Source organism: Salvia miltiorrhiza, chromosome 8 (assembly GCF_028751815.1).
Source record: "Salvia miltiorrhiza cultivar Shanhuang (shh) chromosome 8, IMPLAD_Smil_shh, whole genome shotgun sequence".
Classification (NCBI taxonomy): Eukaryota; Viridiplantae; Streptophyta; class Magnoliopsida; order Lamiales; family Lamiaceae; genus Salvia; species Salvia miltiorrhiza.
In genome coordinates this window covers 37,978,391-38,001,307 of record NC_080394.1, presented here as the reverse complement: position 1 = coordinate 38,001,307, position 22,917 = coordinate 37,978,391, and the positions used below count along the sequence as shown (strand labels likewise).

The 22,917-nt window shown below is 37.8% G+C and overlaps 1 non-coding gene and 1 pseudogene across 1 annotated transcript; both read left to right on the top strand.

Moving 5' to 3' along the window:
- The first annotated feature begins 365 nt into the window (after nucleotides 1-365).
- On the top strand, nucleotides 366-17,594 carry LOC130998441 (abscisic acid receptor PYL5-like; annotated as a pseudogene).
- A 2,714-nt stretch (nucleotides 17,595-20,308) lies between these two features.
- On the top strand, nucleotides 20,309-20,415 carry LOC131002108 (small nucleolar RNA R71). The gene has a single exon (XR_009094184.1). It is a non-coding gene; the product is annotated as a small nucleolar RNA R71 (small nucleolar RNA).
- Nucleotides 20,416-22,917: the final 2,502 nt, after the last annotated feature.

The window sequence follows — 22,917 nt, the reverse complement described above, 5'->3', positions numbered from 1 at the left end:
CTCCGAGAGAGTATCATACCACGCTCTTGGTGCTTGCTTCAACCCATAGAGCGCTTTCTTCAGCTTGTACACCTTTTCTGGTCCAGCAACCTCAAACCCTGGAGGTTGTTCTACATAGACTTCATTTGTGAGCACTCCATTGAGAAATGCACACTTGACGTCCATTTGGTGTACCTTGAAACCTTTGTGAGCTGCGAAGGCTAAGAAGAGTCTGACTGCTTCCAATCTGGCAACTGGGGCAAACGTCTCGTCGTAGTCGATTCCTTCTTCTTGACTGTATCCTTTAGCCACAAGCCTTGCTTTGTTTCTCACAACGTTTCCTTCTTCGTCTTCCTTGTTCTTGAAAATCCATTTCAAGCCAATCACCTTTGCATCGCCTGGTCGATCCACAAGCTCCCAAACTGAATTCCTGTTGAATTCATTGAGTTCTTCTAGCATTGCGATGACCTATTGAGTAGACTTCAGAGCTTCTTCAATATCCTTGGGCTCTGTAGTTGATAAGAAACAGCTGAAATTCTTATCTTCGTTGATGCTGTTCTGGTTGATGTCGAAGACGAGGTTGCACATTGATCTCCGAGTTTTGACGCCTTCTGATGGTTCTTCAATGATGTTCTCCTTTGAGTGGAGTTCAAACCATCTTCGATACTTCTTGATTTCTTCAGGGGAAGGTGGGGCTTCTTCAGTCAGAATGGCTCTGGGGTGTTGAGCACCTTCTGGAGCAGGGGAGAGTTGAGCTGGGGCGGCTTCTGCGCGTTCAACTCGAACTTCAGCGACTGGGGTTCCCCCTTGACTGATGCCATCTGCATTGGCTCCAGTCTGAACTTCAGACCTTTGGTTGATTTTCTGATACTGAAGCATTTCAGCATCTTCATCTTTGCCAGGTCCCCACACCAAGACAGTAGAGGGCTCGATGTTGTGGCTTTCAGCTTTGGAACCTTCAGCGATCTGAATATCCTTTTCAGCATCTTGTTCCCTGAAACCATCTGTAGACTCATCAAAGATCACATGAGGTGTTTCTTCTACACAAAGAGTTTGAGTATTGAACACTCGATAGGCTTTGCTTGAACGTTCTGTTCCAGAGTATCCAAGGAAGACTCCTGGATCAGCCTTGCTATCGAAAGTGTTCAACCTCTTCTTATCATTGTTGTGTATGAAACACTTAGAACCGAAAGCATGAAAGTAGGCAATCGATGGCTTCTGTTCTTCCATAACTCGTATGGAGTTCTTCCATGTCTCTGAGTAAGGAAGGAGCGATTCTGTGTGTAGCATGCGTTGTTGACTGCTTCGACCCAAAACTTCAATGGGAGTTTTGACTCGGCTAGCATCGTCCTTGCTGCTTCCTTTAGAGACCGGTTACTTCTTTCTGCAACTCCGTTCTGCTGTGGAGTTCTTGTTGCAGAAGTTTGATGACTGATTCCTTGTTCATCACAATACTTACGAACGACAGTATTGAGGAACTCAGTCCCACGATCTGATCTGATGCTGATGATGTTGACTTCCTTTTCAACGCTCAGTCTTCTCAGCAGCTTTGGCAGTTCCTCTAGTGTCTCTTTCTTCTTGAAGAGAAAGATAACCCAAGTGTATCGTGAATAATCATCAACGACTACTAAGGTATACTTCCTACCGTTGTAGCTTCTTGGAGTGATCGGGCCAAACAGATCCATGTGAAGTAGATGCAGAATCCTTCTAGAGGAGTGTCCTGACTTTGACTTGAATGATGTCCGAGTCTGCTTTCCTCTGAGGCATGCTTCACATTCTTGCTTCTTCTGGAACACAATAGAAGGAAGACCTTCTACCAGTTGATGTTTAGCAAGTTTGTTGATCGTCTTGAAGTTGAGATGGTTGAGTCTCTTGTGCCATAGCCAATTGAGCTCCGAGCTGCTCTTGCTGATGAGGCACGTTTCTGGTGGGCTGTCTTCCCAAGAAACAACGTAGAGACTCCCTTGTCTGAATCCTTTCAGAACCACCTTCTTCTGATTGTTTCTAACAGTGAATTCATCCTTCTTGATGTTCACTGTGAAACCACTGTCACAAAATTGACTCACAGACAACAGATTATGTTTAAGACCAGAAACAAAGCTAACATTACTGATATTGGCGTTACCCATGTTGAGCACACCGTAGCCTTTTGTTTCTCCGATTGAGTTGTCTCCGAATGCAACTTTGGATCCAGCTTTCTCAACATACTGAGATAGATATTCTTTGTAGCCCGTCATGTGCTTCGAACAGCCACTGTCCAGATACCACGTTCTGATTGAAGCTTTGGCCTCTTCCTTGTTTTTATGTTTCCTGACATTGACCTGCAAGGAAGAGTTGCTTCAGGCACCCAATCAAGTTTTGGGTCCTTCGATGTTAGCTCGAGTTCCCTTTGGAACCCAAATCTGCTTTAGAATTGGTCTGGCTGATCTCTTGCGCTTCGTTAGATGTCTGATCGATGTCGTTGGCGCTTCAGGTGGCACATGAGCATTCTTCTGTTGAGAGATCCTTTTGAAGGCCTCACTCTTGTAGCAGTTCTATCTGATGAGTGGTTGAGGTCTTCTTTGCTCGGCGAAGTATCTTCCCTGAGATACTCGAGTCTTTGCAGACTTTCGAAGATTTGGCTGATGTCCAGTAGCTTGTTGTTGTGGATGGCTCTTGGCTCTTCTGGACTCAGCATTGCTTGGTCTCCAAGGATGTTGTTCCTTCTGAAACTGAACTGAGGATGTCAGTTTCTAACTGATGTGGCTTTTCTTCCCCCTGGGTTGATGAGGAAGATTCTTCTTGACTCCTGATGTTCCTTCCCCGATCTTTGACTGAAATCTGCTTTCCAGCCTTTCCAATAGGATGATCTGGTTGGGGGCCTCCTTAGCTCGTCTGTAGCTTCGCGGAGGTGGAACATTTGATCTGGCCATCAGTCTACGCTTTTGAACTTCATCCATATCATGATCTCTTGATTCTTCTGAGGTTGTGATTTCAGAAGGATCGTCCTTAGAGGTGATCATGATATCCTTTCCTTTGTTAGCTGTAACCTTTCCTCCGATGTTGTTGATCAGTCCTTTCGATGGAAAGTTGCTCATCATGGGAGATTGCATCATGAAACTCTTGACTGTTTCTTCCAGTTTGTGATTGAGCCTCTTGATTTCATGAGATGCTCTTTCACATTCTGAATTGGAAATTCTGAGCTTTTCCTCCAGTAGGCTATTCTCCATGATTAGCTGATCAAGACAAGTTTCATCCGGAAAGTAGATGATTGTCTGATTCTTAGCTCGTTCATCATTGATCTCCTTGTCCATTTTCTGATTCTGCTTGAGGAGATCTTCGAACATTTTCCTCAGCTGACAGTGATCAGTCAGGAGCTGATCAAACTCGTCAGTTTCAACGGATGAGCTATCTCCAGATTCTGAGTGGTCTCCTGAAAACATCAGGAAGTTATCAGTATAAGGAGCTTTTGAGTGAGAGTTTACCTCTGGGCCATTCATTCCATTGTCGTAGCTGTTGTCAGCCACGCTTTCTGATTCATTGGCCATCAGGGCTTGGCTCTCATCATCTGAGCTGGAACTATCGAAGTCGGATGATTCTGATGTGTCTATGGAAGAGTCAGCATCGTCAGCAACCATCGCTTTCTTCTTCGAAGATCTGCGATCTTTCTTCATTTTCAGTTCCCTGCGCTCAGCTGGAGTCAGGTCAGGGCATTCATGTCGAAAGTTCCCTTTCTTTCTACATCCAAAGCATTCCATATCTTTGATGTCGTAAGCGGATGACTTCCTTTCTCCGCTTCGATCTGTGGAATGTCTGGAATTCCCTTCTCTTTCTTTTCCTTTGTAGTGCTGCTTGTGGAACCTCTTGTACTTCCGGAACTTGGACTCCATCTTGTTGAATCTTTCAGTCAACAAAGCATATTGACTGAAGTAGTCCTCTTGGTTGAGTTTCGTTGGTTCCTTGATCTGCTTCTTGCCTTCTCTGGTTGAGGCCTTCAGTGCAACTCCTCTTGAGGTTGATGGACCATCTTCGTCTGATCCTCCAGCCTTCTTGTTACCAAGATTTCTCAGAAGGTCGAACTCATTTGCCATGAGGTCGGAGAAAAGCTTGTTTGTCGGGAGCTGACTGAATCCTGGCTTATGTTGATGAGCAACTGAGTAGATCTGCCATTCTCCACGTGGCAGTGCTCAAAAAATCTTCAGGTTGATTTCTCGTTGAGTGTATTTGTCTTTGGAAATGGATTGAACTTCATTCAATATAAGATTGAATCTTTGTTCCATTTCCTCGACAGATTCATTCTTGAGCATGAGGAAGGAGTCGAACTTCTGGCAAGCTATGGATAGCTTATTCTCCTTGATTTCCTCAGAACCTACGCACATTCTTTCCAGAATGTCCCACATCTCCTTTGCTGTTCCACACTTGATGATCTTCATGACATACTTGTCGGGAACGGTGCCGGAGATGATGCTTTTGGCGAGGTTGTCTAACTCATCTTGCTTCCTTTCTTCTGTGGTGAAGTCTGCCTTTGACTTAGGCTGTACATCATCGTAAGGATCCTGTTGGAGTTTAGCATGAATCCTTTTGATAGTTTCTGTGATGGTGATTGGTCCGTTGGTGATGACTTCCCACATTCTGCAATGTTGGGCGGTGAGGAAGCTTTCAAGCCGAAACTTCCATATGTCGTATTTTTCAATACTAAACATAGGTAGAGATGATAATCTGCTGTGGTTAGTCTCCATAAAAAAAGAGAGAACAGATAACAGCAGATAGAGCAAATAGCAAGCACGAAAAGAAGGAGTAAACTTTTTCGAGACCTTTAAGATAAATGATCTAGTTCAAATAGAACCTAGTCAGATACAGATAGTTCTTGCGAACAACCTGCTCTGATACCAATTGTTAGGTCCGGGGGGTCTCGAATAGGTGTATGGAGGGGGGCAATACACCTATAGACTATTTTTACAACAATCTACCGACCTCAATCAGAGGGATCTCAGTCAGAGATTAAAGCGAAACTTTACAAGCAAACAAGACACCTATTTTACCGAAATTAGTTTTGACCAACAGGGTTGACGACTGATACTGAAAGCTCTTCAGTAAAGAGTTATCAGTTAAGTCACTGGAACTTAACTGATCCACGTAAGGGCTTCAGTCGTGTTTGCAAAGATAGAGATGATATCACTCTTTCTTACTATCAGAGGATAGATCAGTCAGATTGATATCATACGCAGCGGAAATTAAACTTAGTTTCGAATAGCCTCGGTGGAGCAGATAGTTGGATTAAGGTTTCTCTTTCCTGTTAGTCAGTGTTCAGTTTTATCAATTGAAATCGCACAAGTATTGAATGTAAAACTGAAAGCTGTAAATAACACAGACACTTTTACGTGGTTCGGAAAAACCCTTTCCTACATCCACGGCTGGTTGATCAGACCAACAATCCACTCCGCAAGTGCTTGCCTGGTGCACTGCAAACCGTACCCGTGTGCTTGCCTGGTGCACACAACCGTAAACTGAAGATAAACTCTCTTCAGCACCCACACACCTCGCGTAGGATTTCCCTGCTAAGAACACCTCGTGCTCAGACTTCCCACTCAGAGTTCAGAGTACCATCCTGAACTCCGAATCACTCAAACACTCTTATGGAGGAGAGGTTTAAACGAGTGCCAACCATACTTACAAAGAACAAGTTATTTGAAGCAAGTTTGACCTTTGGCTTCTAGGTAAACAGATATATGCCTAGGGTCTAAGAGAATGTATGTAATCAGTAGAGACTGATTTTGGCTTTGGAATTCTCTTCTTCGATTCAAGCTTTGGGCGGTTAAGCTTTAGGCTGAGTAGCAATTTCGGCAGAGCTTCAGCTTATGTCGTTGAATCGGTGAAGATTGAAGTGATCCTCGAGCGCTATTTGTAGGAGAACTCTTGAATAGATCCGTTGGCGTAAATCGTCCTCAAGATTTCTTCCGTTGGAGAGAAATTCGAATTTGGGCTGAGGCTTCAATCTTCGAGGTTCCTTGTCTGTGTGGAAACGGCTCTCTTTGATGGACAGGAGAAGTGACATCTCTGAAAAGTAACCACCAGATAGGAATGACCTCTGCAGAGATAAGATATTGTGATATCTCTGCATTTAATGCGGCTGTACTTGTGCGTACGTGGCTTCCTCTGAACGTTGAAAGATCAGTCCTAGGAGGAATGTTCAACTGATACTTGACTTTAGTATCAGTCCATTGCGCGCATTAAATAATCAGTCTTCAACTGATTCTTCAACTGATACTTCAGTTGGTAACTCCAGTCTTCAGTCTTCAGTCTTCATTCTTCAGTCTTCAGTCTTCGACACTGCAACTAAACTAGAAACGAACTCTAACACTTGAGTTCAAAACGATTCTAGTCTATTACAAATAAGTCCTATGATTTTTGGTATCATCAAAACAAGGGTTAGAATATTCCACAAGGTTCCCAACATCACTCATTACTCTCTCTTTCGTATATGTATTTCTTTGATTTAAGTATGTTGTTTGTGAACATGTTAGGCTAAAATCCCCCATTGGTTTGGGGATTAGGCTAGTAGATTATGTAATGGATTGATTATTATGCTTAATATATGTCTTGATTATTTCCTTGTTATTATCTTTTCAAGCCCTAGTAAACTTTCTTGTATGGATTGTTGGCCACTTTCTATGCATTTCTTATTTGTAATTTGAATCGGGAGAGGATAATTGCAATAGATTAGGTGCTTGAAATATATCAACTCAATAGACCGGGAGGTTGAGAGTGGAGTGAGAGTTTTCGATCTTATTGTGCTTTTGGGAGTTATAGGTTAGAAGTTAACCGGTGACGGTAACTATGACCCGTAATCTACCATTTTAATCTACCGGGTGGGGGCTAGAACTAGTGGGGAGATCACTCTAGAAAAATAGGAATGTCAAGACTAATATTGAGCTAATTTGAAGTTCATTGCTAATCCGTCGATGCCTAATCCCTAAACCACCTTAATCACTTGATCAATCCACCTTGTTTGTTTGATTTAAATTGTCTTTGCACTTATTAGGTAATTAATTAGATAATTCAACCAATCACCTCATTGCTTAGTCTAAAAGCCTTAGTACAATGAATTAAGATAATCACTAGAATTGAACTACTAATCCTTGTGGAATACGGCCTTGCTTCCTTATATTACAACTACACCGGCAGTGATGAATTAGGGAAGGCTGAAGATTATTGTCCTCTTCACCGCAATACATCTCCGACTAGACACTCTTCACGGAGGGAACAAAATTATTTTTTCGTTCCACTCGTTCTTCGCATATGCGGGACAGATCTCAGGGTGACTGGCACGAATGGCTTCATTAGCACCATTTATATCAGTTCTTGCCCCGATAGATTTTGGTACGGACGACATAGATGGGGATAATGGACACATTGGCTCATTTCATATCTCTAGGTGACACGACAGATCTTGAAACGGATGGTACGAATTCGTACCATTTCGTTCCAAACTTTTCTTATATCTGAATTTACATCTCATAGTTCTCGTAGATTTAGAACTCCTTAAAATCCTATAACTCCTTAAACTCATATTTCACCGAATTCTGGAGGAGATGATGTTGATAGCGGCGACGAAGAAAAACAGGGAGATGGGGGGCTTGTCGGAGAAAGAGCAGCGAAAGAGAGATATTTCGCAAGAGATACTTCAGAGCGGTTGAGGTGCGACGAAGAAACTAGGGATTCAGAAAGAGATGGGGAGTGCGAAAGTAATAGAGAGAGAGAGAGAGAGAGCTTGTGCTTTTTTATGTACAAGAGAGAAAGAATAGAGGTAATTTAATCCTAATCACTTAATTTTGACTATAATTTATTAAAATTAAGTTTGGAGACAACCATTGATTTTTACTATTTTGTATAACTAGTGCAAAAATTGCCTCAATTATAAATATACCATTAAATATAATTTTGAATTAAGATTTATCTATTAGGTGAATTTTGCCCATTAAAATAATATTGCTTGCTTTTTATGTGCAACACATTATCTTCAAATCAAAGCAAATCGGTAAAAAATGATAATCCAACTTATAACTAGAGGTGGTAATTGGTTTCGATACGTTATTAATTGAACCGAAATTTCAATTACTCCTATGAAATTTTCTTATTGAAATCGTACCCGAATTTTATTTCAATTATAAGTGAATCATTAACCAGATAACAGATTTAACCAAAAATAAAATAAAATGAGGGACTAGTGGTGGTATTCTTTTCAGATATGGGTTAATCGATTCAAATTTCGATTATCCATATCCAAAAAATAAAAAAAAGTGCAGCCACCAAAATTCAAACACGACTAAATGCCAGTGAACTTATCCACTGCACCAAAAACCTCAATTATATTGTAAGACAACATGATACTCTTTTAGGTAACTAGTAATTAAAAAATGCAAGAGCAGCAGTACAATAAGCGATCCTATACCAATGAAAAACAAGCCAAATAGCCAACAATCATCCAAACTAAATATCTTCACTTTCTAAAGTTCAAGTGTCAAACAATGCATCCCTCGAAAACAAGTTCAAGTATCGACAACAAATGCAAAACTATTCAAAATCGAATTTTTAAAAAAAAAGAAAAAGAAAAAAAAAGAACAACATTTCAAAATCGAGACCTCAGATCATACTTTACACAACAAATCAATTCTCTAATTTCCGCTAACAATTCTCAAATTCGAATATCATAAGTATAACGTAATAAATTTATGGGCTGTAAAATCGGGTTGCGGGTATCGGGTATACCCTCACCCGCCCTGATACCCACAAATTAAAAGAGGAGGGTCGGGTGCGGGTAGCATATTCTCGAAAATCGCGGGTAGAGGGTACCCGCATACCCGCAATATAATATTTAAAAATTAAAATTAAATAATTTTATTTAGGAATTTTAGGAATTAAAATTTCCAAAACCTCCGAGCCCTAATCGTTTTCGTTCGTCTCTCTCTCATCTAATTTTATTTAGGAATTTTAGGAATATTTAGGAATAATTTTGATTGTTGTGCTTGTTTATCAGCTGTTTATTTATTCGTCACAGGTTTTATGGATAATCGATGAAATAGAAATGATATTTTGAATTTTTTTTATGAAATGCGGGACAAAATACCCTCCAGCGGGACCAAAAACCCGCAAAATTACAATAAAAATAAAATTGCGGGACTATGAGGGTACCCTTGTACCCGCAGCGGGTATCCTCTGCGGGTATTCGGGTACCCGCAGTATGCAGGAGGGTCGGGTGAGAGTGGGGATTTCGGCAGATTTTGTTCCGCGGGTAGGGTACTCGTGGGTACCCAAATTTACAGTCATAGGGTTAAATATCAAATAAGCCCCTAACGTGGAAACCCTTATTACATATAACACCCTATGGCCGGGGGTATGTCAACTAAACCCCTAAACTAATTAATTACGGACAATTAAGCCCTTCGCCCTAACGCCTACTTAACTGCTGTTTGTTTTATATCATTTTTTTTTTCTAATTGGATTTTTGCGCCGGAGATTTTTGAGCTGCTGTGATTTGTGGCTCAGGTGTGGTCGCTGGTGCGGCGCTTCGATTAGCCGCAGCGGTACAAGCCATTCGTCAGCCGGTGTATAGCGCAGGGCGATTTGCGGATTGGGACAGTGAGAGAGGTGAATGTGAAATTAGGGCTACCCGCCACCACCAGCAAGGAGCGCCTCGAGTTGCTCGATGATGAGGAGCACATTTTCAATGTGCGGATTGTCGGTGGAGATCACCGCCTCAAGGTATCACCAACTCCTCTTTCGTTTTCCTTTGCTTTTCCTATTAATTGGACGGAATCAACTACATTTCTATGTTTGGCATTCGTGATTCAAAAATTGAAATCGACGCTTATTATTAGGTTATTTTCTCCTTTTCCGCTTTGCTTCGATTCAAATTCCAGCTTTTTGCTTATTGATTCCCGATTTCCAGTGGCAGATTTAGGTAAAATTAGCTTGAATTATAATAATAATGTGGTAATCATGGTGTTTATCCAGTTTTTACATATTCAGAAACACATTGTTTTATACATTTGCTTTAATGTGTTGGTGTCATCATCATCATCTTCGCCATCATCATCATCATCATCTTTACTTGAATGTGTAATTAATTGGCTTGTGATTTGAGACTACTGAGCCAAAACTATACGACAAATTCCAACAATGATACCTTTATTAGGGCTAATCCGGCATGTATTAATTGTTATATGTGGCAAGGGTATGAGCGTCGTTTTTGTGTTTCATTCATCGTAGAACTACTCTTCCATCATCACCGTTCATCCAGAGACGATTGATGGAAGGCCGGGGACAATGGTGATCGTTTCGTTGTGGATGTACCGGAAGGGAACACCAAGGATGAAAGGGCTTAATGGTGGGACCCACCGATAAAAAAAAGATATAAAACAAACGGCAGTTAAGTAGGCGTTAGGGCGAAGGGCTTAATTATCCGCAATTAATTAGTTTAGGGGTTTAGTTGACACACCCCTTACCATAGGGTGTTATATGTAATAAGGGTTTCCACGTTAGAGGCTTATTTGATACTTAACTCTAAATTTATAATTATTTAAAAATTGTTTCGATTAATCGAAATACCCGGAGTTTAAAATCGATATTTGTAGTGAAACCGTAAAATACAGTTGTCGAAATCGAAGAATCGATAGTTACGAGTATACCCGAATGCATCCAAATCAAAGGAGAGCAGAAGACGGTATTGGTTGTACCTAATTATTTTTATTCGTAAACCAACATCTCCTTTGTTTGGGCTTTTTAGGTGAGCTCCTTATTCATATATACGTGATCATAATTCAATATTTCCAAAGCAATGCAATCAACCATATTCTTAGATCCATACATTTGCCGATGGATCATAATGGAATTATTTAAGTGTCTAAAATGTTGCAAAACGTGAGGCTTGCCATCTATATCACATCGGCATCCCACTTCTTTCTTGCATTCTATTAGTGGGGCAATATATAATTAATAAATTAGTATTCATTGCTCAATTATTATTAATTTGGAGCTTCTTTGATTTTGGTATATTATTGTGTATATGGTACTACATAGAGTGGGCAGAGATTTTGGACAACCACCCTACCATCACATGCTGTGATTCGATATCAAGAGACACTAACAACTAATAATTTGCAACAAGTTTTCAATAGAATAATGCATCGACCACATAAATTGATTAATGCTTAGTAGTTATTTAATAACGCTATTTTTACTGGTTTAGATTTCTTTTATATTATTTTTGAGTTGGGGAAGGAGAACGTAAGATGAAACTTTGACATTTCTCTATGTATGTACAAAGAAAGTCCACTGTTTGATCTTACACTTATATAAACTGATATGAAGCTAGTATAATAGTATAGATAAAATATTAAGTTATATATATATATATATAGGGTTAGCTTATATTGAGATTTTAAATATTTTGAGATTTTGAGATAAATGAACATATCAATAAATTCTTTGAACATAACCAATATAACTGATGAACATATGAATCTATTTAATTTATTTAAAAAACATGCCACTTGTAGGGATTGAACCCCAGACCAACGCGCGTTCATAAAAATTAATTGACAAGTTCATCAAAATGTACTTATATGTTCATTTATCTCAAAATCTCAAAATATATATAAATCTCAATTGAACCAATCCCTATATATATATTGGCATGTTTTTTAAATAAATTAAATAGATTCATATGTTCATCAGTTATATTGGTTATGTTCAAAGAATTTATTGATATGTTCATTTATCTCAAAATCTCAAAATATTTAAAATCTCAATATAAGCTAACCCTATATATATATATATAGGGTCGCATTCAATGGAGACCATTTCTTATATAGAGAATGAAGACCAAATCAAGGTCATTCATCTCAATCCAATCAATGATCCAGATTATTTCCTGATTTGATTTTTCATGTAATTAAATAATGGTTAATTACATTTATTTAATCCAAAAAGGGCAAAAACGTCCACTCAAATCCACGAATTATGGCATCAGGTTGAACAAATCCCGAAAATTACTCTCTTCTAATTCTGGGACCTGATCCGTCAATGAACATAATAGGTGAACATTAGTATGTTCATTTGTTTTCCTATGAACATATTGATGAACATTAGTATGTTCATTTGTTTTTCTACGAACATTATCATGTTCATTTATTTTTCAACGAACACAATACAAAAAAATCGATGAACATTTATTTTTTTTCTACAAACACACTACGAACACACTACAAACATGACAATGAACATTATCATGTTCATTATATTTTTCTACGAACACAGTACAAAAATATCGATGAACACATGGAAAAAATCGATGAACAAGGGCGATAGGCGGCGTCCTCACCGGAGGAGCAAGGGCGGCGACGACGATGTAAGATCTGAAAAAGGGAGGCGGCGGCTGGGCGGATTTGCGGTCGTTGCTGCCGCCGCTGAGCAGTAGGAGAGATGGGGAGGCGGCGGAGCAACAGAGATGGAGGCGGCGGAGCAGCAGAGATGGAGGCGGCGGAGCAGCAGAGATGGGGAGGCGGCGGAGCAGCAGAGATGGAGGCGGCGGAGCAGCTGAGATGGGGAGGCGGCGGAGCAGCAGAGATTGAGAGAGAAAGATTGAGATAGAGCGTGAATGAGAGAGAGAGAGTGAGATTAGGGTTAAATAGAAAATGACATGCTTAACCTTTTGATTATAAAATAAATGAAAATTAATCAATTAAATTACCACCATTAGATTAAGTTAGATCAAGGAACCAGATTTGGTCTTCATTCTCTATATAGGGGAGTGGTCTCCATTGAACTCTCCCATATATATATATATATATATATATATATATAGGGTTGGGTTCCGGTGGATCCCTATGCTTATAATAGATCCGTAGATCCAAATCTAGACCACACATTTATGACATGTGGCGCATCAAGATGGTGACACGTGGCAAGGCATTTGAAGGCAAAATCTGGAGAGGGGTAAAATTGGAATGTAATTTTCGAAATTAAAAAAAAAAAAATAGATTTTCTCAAAATAGATATATTTTAGATGCATAAAGTTTCATACGAGAATGCATGAACTTTCATATAAAAATGCATAAAGTTTCATATAAAAATGCATAAGATTTCACCCCACCCCAACCCCAACCCCACCCCCCACACCCCTGAACCCCACCCCACCCCAGAACCCCACCCCCCCCAAAAAAAAATTTTTTTTTTAATTTTTTTAAAAACTGATTTTACCACTGACCCACCCCTACCGCCCACCCACCCACCCACCCTACCAAAATTTTTTTATTTTATTTTTTTTTCTCAAAACTGATTTTCTGACCACTGACCCCCCCCCACCCACCCACCCACCCCCCAAAAAAAAATTTTTTTTTTTGGAAAATCAGTTTTTTAAAAAAAAAATTTGGGGGGGTGGGGGGTGGGGGGTGGGTGGGGGTGGGGGTGGGCCAGCAATCAGAAAATCAGTTTTTGAAAAAAAAAAAATTTGGGGGTGGGTGGGGTGGGGGTGGGGCAGGGATGGGGTGGCGAAACTACCAGATTTATTAAAATGAAATGCATTTTTTGTATAATTTAATGCATTTTTATGTGAAAACTTTATGCATTTTGTTTGATTTTATATGCATGTGAAGCATGCCTATTTTTGGGGGGTGGTAATGGGGAGTGTTGGGGGGTGGTGTGGGCTGGATTGGGGGGTGGTATGGGGTGGGGTGGTGAAAATACCAAAACTCGAAAAATTAAATGCATTTTTCTGTTCAAAGTTATGCATTTCATGTGAAAACTTTATGCATCTTTGTGTGAAACTATATGCATCTTAAATATATCTATTTTGAGAAAATCTAAAAAAAATATATTTTTTTTTAATTATTAAATCCGAAAATTACATTCCAATTTTACCCCTCCAGATTTTGCCTTGGAATCCTTGCCACGTGTCACCATCTTGATGCGCCACATGTCATAAATGTGTGGTCAAGATTTGGATCTAGGGATCTATTATAAGCATTGAGATCTATATGATCTCATTCCTATATATATATATATATATATATATATATATATATATATAAACCTCTGTACATATCTCATTAATTAGTAAAAATGGTGAATTCTCTGAGATACATTGACTCATTAGGGTGTATTTATTTTGATTGTAAAATTTATATTGGAAAAGGATGGATAAGAGAAGATGAAAACATATTATCTTTTCTTCATTTTTTTTTATCATATGTTTACTAAAGATGAAAATATAAGAAAATGTTGGAAAATATTTTCACACCCCTACCTTAAGATAACATTATCCAACATTGAAGAGAAAATGAGTGAAAAGGGACTGTCCGAAAAAATATTCCATCATGCCCGAAGAAAATATTCCATCACATATAGTAATCATGTGAAAATGGTGGATGATGAAACAAGAATCAACACAATAAATAAAAATGATAAAGAAGGCTAAGATTTATGTGGTTCAATCATGAAGATCTACATCCACGAGGGTTGTTGAGGTTTTTCACTGTATTTGGGGCATGATTACATTTTACTTGGGGTGAAGTGAATAGAGAAGGATCTAAAATATTTTATAAGAGCTATATTCATAAGCTATAAAACTTGGACCCTAAAGCCCATAAATTCGAGTAATTGGGCCTAAGCCCTTATTACAATAATCTTCATTAGATGTGATCCAAATAGATGTGCATAATATTGTCATCATCAGTGAAAAATAGGTGAAAATATACATTTTTTTTCATTTTCAATCAAAGCAAACGTACCCTTGAAGCTAAAATGGACAAAAATAATGCACACTTTTCTGTTCTTTTTGGAACTTGATTGACTAGAATTCCATTACTAAAATCCTAAGTTATTGCATGACCGACTGACCGTGACGGAGTAGTTTTAGCCCTTCTTAAGAAACGAGACAAGGAAGACGAGGAAATTCGGATCTATTTCATTATCAAAACATCATAAATTCAAATTTATACCACAAATTCCACTGTTATTTTTCTAAAGCAATCATATGGCAAAAACCTGATGCACCTTTTCTAAATCCTGGCGAATGGCAATTCAATTTTTTTCTTCATAAAGAAAATGGTCATCATTCTTTTTTACTTGGGGAGAAAATGGTCATGATTGAAGTCTTTTTTTTTTTTTTTAATAAATCAACATTAAAAATCGCATCACTAGAAAAGGACAAGGCGATTACTTAATTTCAATTCCAACATCATTTCAGCCAAATTGCAGATTAAGGAAATAGACTTTTACCACTTTAGCATTGGAATGTTGTGCATAATTTATTATACTATTTATTATGTTCAAAAACAGGAGGATAATATTTTTCTTAAACGAAAGGTCATATTTAATTATAAAGTGCTAACTGCTAAATAATGCACTACTTTTAAGTAAAGTTACAATTTACACACGATTTTAAAAATATTTCAATAAAATTAAAAAAAATGATTTATTGTAAATTTATCACCTTAATTTTTTACGACTATCAAAAAATGATTAATTACGTGGATGGATGTTTCACGTAGATCATAAGTCCACATAATTAAATGAAGAGGGAAATGTTAAAATAGTCATTTTTTATAAGTATATAACTTCTAAATAATCTAGTTTTTTTTTTTTTTTTTTTTTTTGTGAAAGGTTATAAATCTAGTTTATAATATAAAAGTTATATAGTCATTTTAAGTTTAAAGATTACAATTCTCTTAGTGGCTACATATATACTGGATTATTTACTTGGTCCCCCGCATGCCTAACTTTATCCAAACTCTCTCTCTCTCTCTATCTCGTCGGCCCACCTCCTCCCAACCCCCCTGTCTGTCTCTCCCTCTCACTCTCTAGAACCGCCGTTCACCGCCGGCGCGCCGGCCACCTTCTCTTTCCCTCTCAAGTATCCCCAGCACATCGATCACCGTAGACGTTGTCGCTACCAACAACCCGATCACCGTAGTCTATAGACGCCGTTGTCTGATGACGCCACTGCCACCAGCCCGCGCCACCTTGAGCGTTCTCTTATTGGAGCATCTGTCGCCGCGAAGCAACAAGCATGGCAGGTGAATATAGCTTCATTTAGCCATTTTTGCAGGGGCGTTAATTTACTAGTGATTGATGCTTGGTGGAGAGAGAGAGAGAGAGGGAGAGAGAGATGTGATTTGACTATCTCTGCTAGGTCTCAAGGTTAAAATCGTGTCATACAATTCTGAATACGCTAAACAATTGTCTCCGCTAGGTCTCAAACCGAGTAGTTAAACATGCAAATTATTGACCAGATAATTCACAAAAATAAGCACCAGGAATTATGAAGCATAAATTAGAAGACGAAAGGTATCAATAAATTAATCACATAAATTCAATCAACTATTTACAAACTCTATGAATGAAATAAAGATTTTATAGAAGAAAAAAGAAAAAAGAGAAAACGGTCCTAAACCCTTAAAAGCACACCAAGCAGACTAAGGGCTGAGCCTCGTTAAAACCTTGCCAGAGAAAAACCCAATGGGAAACCCCATAGCAAGGAAAAAGAATGCTCGTCTATGTAACAAAATCAAGAACCGAATGCTCCAGGAAAAACCCGAAAAATGTAATCAAACTCTAAAATCAAGAACCAAATGCTATGTAACTATTTACAAATTCTAAAATCAGAAAAGAAAACTAGTCAAGCATAAATAAATAAATAAATAAATAAAAGACATAATTAAAAAGAAAGCAATTAAAAATAATTGAAATTGATAAAACTCGAAAAGAATGACAGCTTGAATCTTGTAGGAAAATAAATGTAATATAGAAAGCAATAAAGTTCTAAGTCTAAAACTGAAAAATATGAAAAGAGAAAGAAGAGAGGTGAAGAGAAGTATCTAATAGGTCAAGAAAAGGACATATATATAGGCACATGGGAAAACACAGTACAGAACTAAAAAATACAGTAAAAAACACGTTTTTCGCGCAAAAAGGCAGCCAAATCGGCGACCAGGACTCAGGAATTGGAGATCGCCGATTCCGGTCGCCGTTGTTTGACTCCTGCGCGCGATATTCTTATTTCAGCCATATCTTTGTCGTTTAAACTCCGATTTATGATCCGTTTGCTCCCATGAACTTGTATCGAGATGATATATAATCTTCATGAAGATCATGCTTCCAAATTCATTCTTAATATTTCTGTAAAATTCATCAAAATTCGAGTAAGTATCACATGTCACGGGATGAAGCAATATTAGCACAACAAAACTATCAAACACTCAATTCCCTTTAAAATTAACATAGTAAGAACATTATAAATCATGAAAAAATGAGTGTTATCAACTCCCCCAAACTTAAAGCATTGTTCGTCCTCAAATAATGAGAAGAACACAATCAATAACACGATTGGGTAGATTTCTAGATCATATATGTCTTAGAAAAATAGAATGAAAGAATTCTTCAAATCCTCAATAATTCAAACACAAAAATCAACAATAAGCACAACCAATAATAAAATCGACCTTGAATTCAAAACAATTAAATTTCACAAGTATATGTTTCACTCAACTCTTAATTGATGGAATGAGACGTATACACTCTCATTGAAATTTAATATAATGTGAATCACTTACCACAGGCTTGCCAATCGTCTATAATCTCTATTGCTAAAAGTGTGCCAGAACTATGATTAAAAATGTCTTTTTCTTTAGTTGTAATGTATGAACATTGGTTAAGCTGGGGAAATTTAGGCTAAGTAACTCAAAAGTACATCAAGAACACAACACCTTATATCTTCACAAAAAAGGTATGGAACAAATTTCATCTTTTTCCCAACTATGTCACCATGGACCAATCAAATCAATGGATTTATCATCACAACACAGAAGTAAACACTCTTTTATGCTCTCAACTTATTCCCAAACAAATTCGATTTCTAATCAATTTTAAATGCAAATTCGACTTTCACATTCTTTTTCTATCAACATATTTTTATCAATTTTTTTTCTTTTTCTCCCTTCCCACAAAATTCTAGAGCTTATAAGAGTGAATAACAACACAATATTGTCCCTTCTTTTTCATTAACCCCAACATTTTTTACCACATCAAGATTCTCATAAACTACATGACCGCCTATCATTCGGCTAAAAAAAATAAAAGTAAATTAGGCTCAAACTGGATAACAAATGATAATTTTTCTCATTAAGGACAGTGTTTGAGTAAATATGTGGCTAACAAATGATGGCCTAAAATCATCTCATAATCTTGGGCACAACAACAACCTCGACACATAAATCATGATAAGTTCTAGAAGATCACCACATGCATGAAAACATCTAAAACAAAAAATAAACTGTGTAATATAAACAGTTATGGCTCAAAAGTCAAGGATAAAATCAACGTCAAAAGTCAAGGTTAAAATCAACATAAAGTTATGCAAATCAACTCAATTCATGCTCAAGTCATCAAGAAAAATTAGAACTCAATTTTTTTTCAAATAAATCCTCATTGGCAGCTTACCAAAAATCAAATGGAGCAATATTTAACTCAAAAACTCATATACCAACCAACCAAGCAAAAATAAGACAAAAAAATCAGCAAATGATAAAAGTGATACACATATCTAATCTCACCCCCTCCCCCAAACTTATTACAGAACAATAAGTTCGAAAATATGTTTAAAAGAAAGAATAATTAAAGGATATGTGTGTCACTACTCACAGAAAAGCATGCTCCAAGGTGGTGGTATGGACGAAACTCCAAAACCTCCGCAACTTTCGTGCTCTGTTGCGATCCTCTCCGCAAGAAAACGAAACAAAAGAACGAAAACAAAAGAAACAAAAAGAATCAAAAGATAAAGGGAAAGAAACAAAAACCAAAAAGCAACACAGTTGGGTTACCTTTAACAAGTGCTTAATTTAACGTCTAGAGCTCGACGATACATCATGACCTCAATGAACATCAAACACAACAGGAACAAAAAATTGCCTACTGGAACAGAGGCAGGAAAATCATGCTCACCATCTTCTCTAAAAGTGATGCCTCCATTCGTCACATGAATCATAGCTCGCCTTGTAGGTAGAAACGATTGACCAAGAATCAACGGAGGATTCTCATCTTCCGGCATGTCAAGTACCAAGAAGTGCATAGGAAAAAAGAACTTTTCAATCTTCACCAAGACGTTGTCAACCATGCATTTAGGCTTCACCATTGATCAATCCGTCATTTGAATCACCATCGAGGTCGACTTGAGATCTCCAATTCCCAATCGGTTGAAAACAACAAGGGGCATCACATTGACACTAGCCCCTAAATCACATTAATCCTTGGGAAAAAGGTTTCCTCCAATCTCACATCCAATTGTGAAGCTACCCAGATCTTCCTTCTTCGGTAGTAGCTTCGTAGGCACCTCGGCGCAACATTATTTCACCAATGGAATTCTTTTCTTCATCACCCGTCTTCTTGGGGTAGAAAAATTCATTCTTGTTCTTGCCATGCAACACCTTGGTGGGGGCTCCTCGATGTTCACCTTCTCAAACGTCTCCAATATAGCACATTGATTTTCCACCTCATCCCTCTTCATCAATCTTCGAGGAAACGGAGCCTTGGGGACGTATTCTCTTGGTGGGACAAGATCTTTGTATGGTTCATCATACGGATAATCATGCTTCTTGCGTGTCTCCTCACATCTGCATGTCCCGACTTGTGTTGGGCAGCTACTATCTGAACAATCTAATTATCAACCGTCTTTATCCCCTTGGCTAGAGCAAAAACAATATTCTCAATACTAGCCATCTTATTTCCCGTCTGCCCCATCTGCACCAACAACTATTGCATCATTTCCTCAAGGGACGCATTCTTAGGCTCATTGACAGCTCCTTCACTAGCAACTGAAAAACCATGCAGAGGCTGTAAGGCATTGTCCGGATTGCAGTAGGAGAAATTCGAATGATTTCTATTGCTAGGTTGGTAAGGCTAATTTTCTCGTTGCTGCCTTGGATAACCTAGCTCGAACTGATATTGGCTTTGATTCACAAAATTTACCTCCTCATATCGTGGTGGCTCGAGCTGATACGACTGGTGTATGCTTGGTGCCGCTATCCGCGCCTTTATCTCAACCTCATGTTGCCTTTGAAGAAGTGTGTGCTTTTCCAAAAGATCATCATAGCTCACCTCATTGATAGTTGCAATCCTCGTTGTTGAGCTCCAATCATTTGGCCATTGATAACTGTTTGAAACCATCTCCTCAATCACCCTATAAGCTGATTCGATATCACGGTACAACAGACATCCTCCGACAGTAGCATCTACAATGGTCTTTGAGATAACAATCAAACCATTGTAGAAGTGAATGATATGCTGCTCTTCTATGAAGCCATGTTGGGGACAACGTCTAAGCAATTCCCGAAATCTCTCCTAGGCATCATGAATTGTTTTATCCCCCATATGAGTAAAGTGTGAAATCTATGCTATAATCTTTTAAGCTTTGGCAGGCGAAAAATATTTGGCTAGAAAAGCTTTACACAGCTCACCCTATGTAGTGATCAAGGTCCTATCAAGCCCTCTAAACCAATCCTTAGCACGATCCCTGAGTGAGAAACCAAACATTTGCATCCTGATCGCATCGACAAACACTCCATTCTGCTTGATAATATCCGAAAATTAAGTTAGATGCGCATGTGGTTTCTCTATTATAGCTCAGCTAAACTGCTCGGACTACACTATGTTGATAAGCTCTGGCTTCACCTCAAAAGTATTAGCCTGAATAGCTGGCCCCCATCCACCTCCATGAAATTGATTTATTTAAGGTTGGTACATGTGGTTAAGTGGTAGAGGTGGTGGAGGAGGTTGTGCACGTCTGTTGGCCTCTGCTAGTTGTCTTTGCATCTCTGCCAGTTGTTGCATAATCTGCCCCGAATCAAATTCATTCAAATTTATAGCTTGCTCCATTTTCTCCCGGTTGTCTCGCTTGTGCTGCTTCTCAATCTCCAAATTAAGAGGCACTAGTAAAAAATTAGGAGCAAGAAAACAAAAATAAATTAAAAGAAAAGCCCGAAATAATGACTAAGTACTATCAGAAATATCAAAGTATAATCTACACAGTCCCTGGCAATGACGCTAAAAAATTGATCACTAATTTATTAGCAATAAAATACTGCAACTAACACGGTGCAATTTTAGCATATAAAACAATCGAGTATCGTATCCACAAGGACTAATAGGCGAAAATATTCTAAGTAATCATAATAATTCTCTTGTAATATTCATAAATATAAGGTGGAAGATAAAATACTACACTCAAATAAAATAAATAAACAGAAATAAAGCAGATAAATAAAATATTGATCCCATGGATGTAATTTTGTTAATAAAATTCACACAATTAACCTATTAATCCCAATTACCATTTTAATTCAGTCCTAATGAGAGATCACATAAATAACCGTATACTCTCGCTAGAGTAGTTTATGATAATATATTAGTAAATTCTCTATCTCTTTTAGGTCTCAAGAAAATCTACTAACTCCCAAAAGTACAAAAGAATAGCTTCATATGATCCAACTATCTCCGCTAGGTCTCAAGGTTAAAATAGTGTCATACATTCCTGAATATGCTAAACAATTATCTCCGCTAGGTCTCAAATCGAATAGCTAAACATGCAAATTATTGACCAGATAATTCACAAAAATAAGCACTAGAAATTATGAAGCATAAATTAAAAGGCAAAAAGTATCAATAAATTAATCACATAAATTCAATCAATTATTTACAAACTCTAAAATTAGAAAAGAAAACTAGTCAAACGTAAATAAATAAATACTAAAAGACATAATTAAAAAGAAAGCAATTAAAAATAAATGAAATTGATAAAACTCGAAAAAAATGATCGCTTGAATCTTCAAGTCTTGAATCTTGTAGGAAAATAAATGTAATCTATGAAAGCAATAAAGTTCTAAGTCTAAAACTGAAAAATATAAAAATAGGAAGAATAAAGGTGAACAGGGTGTCTAATAGGTCAAGAAAATGACCTATATATAGGCACAAGGGAAAAACACAGTACAGAACTCGAAAATACAGTAAAGAACACGTTTTCCATGCAAAAAGGCAGCCGAATCGGCAATCGCCATTTTTTCTACTGTTGCGCGCGATGTTCTTGTTTCGGCCATATCTCTGTCCTCCAAACTTCGATTTGCGATCCGTTTGTGCCCACGAACTCGTAGAGAGATTATCTACAACTTTCATGAGAACATGCTTTCAAATTCAGGCATAATATTTCTGTAAAATCCATCAAAGTTCGAGCAAGTATCACATTTCACAAGATAAAGCAATATAAGTACAAAACAACCATCAAACACTCAATTTCCTATAAAATTAACATTATAAAAATATTAGGTCGGCGAATGTCAATACAGATAGGCCAATAAGGGAGAAGATAGGTCGTCCAGTGGAGAAGAGAGAGAACACCACTTTAGAAAGAGAACGAGCATTTGAAAGACAGAGAGATTGATATAATTTAAAATATTAAATTAAAAAAATAAAATAGTGGGTGTAATAGTTTTTTAACTCTAAAATGGCTATAAGAGCATCCGCATTGGTGTTACATGATAGCTTACTTTATGAGGGGGGGACCACATGGTGTAAAGAAGCTGCATTGGGGTTACATGATAGCTTATATGACAGCTTTAGTTTTGATTTTTATGCTTTTCACTTAAATTTAATTGCTCAAATTTAAATAACACATTTTACTAATAATTAAAATTCCATTAAAATAAAAAATCTAAAAATTACATAAAAAAAAAATAAAAACATAATTAAAATTACATAAATTAAAATCCTAGTCTATTTGTGCATCGCTCATATGCGTCGTATCCAGACTGAGGAGTTGCATATCGAGCTCCCTCTCCTTGAGCTCGTTCTTTTTGGCATACTCGGCGGTGATTTTTTTCAAGTTCTGGTCGGATCGCTCCAATGCCTCTTTGT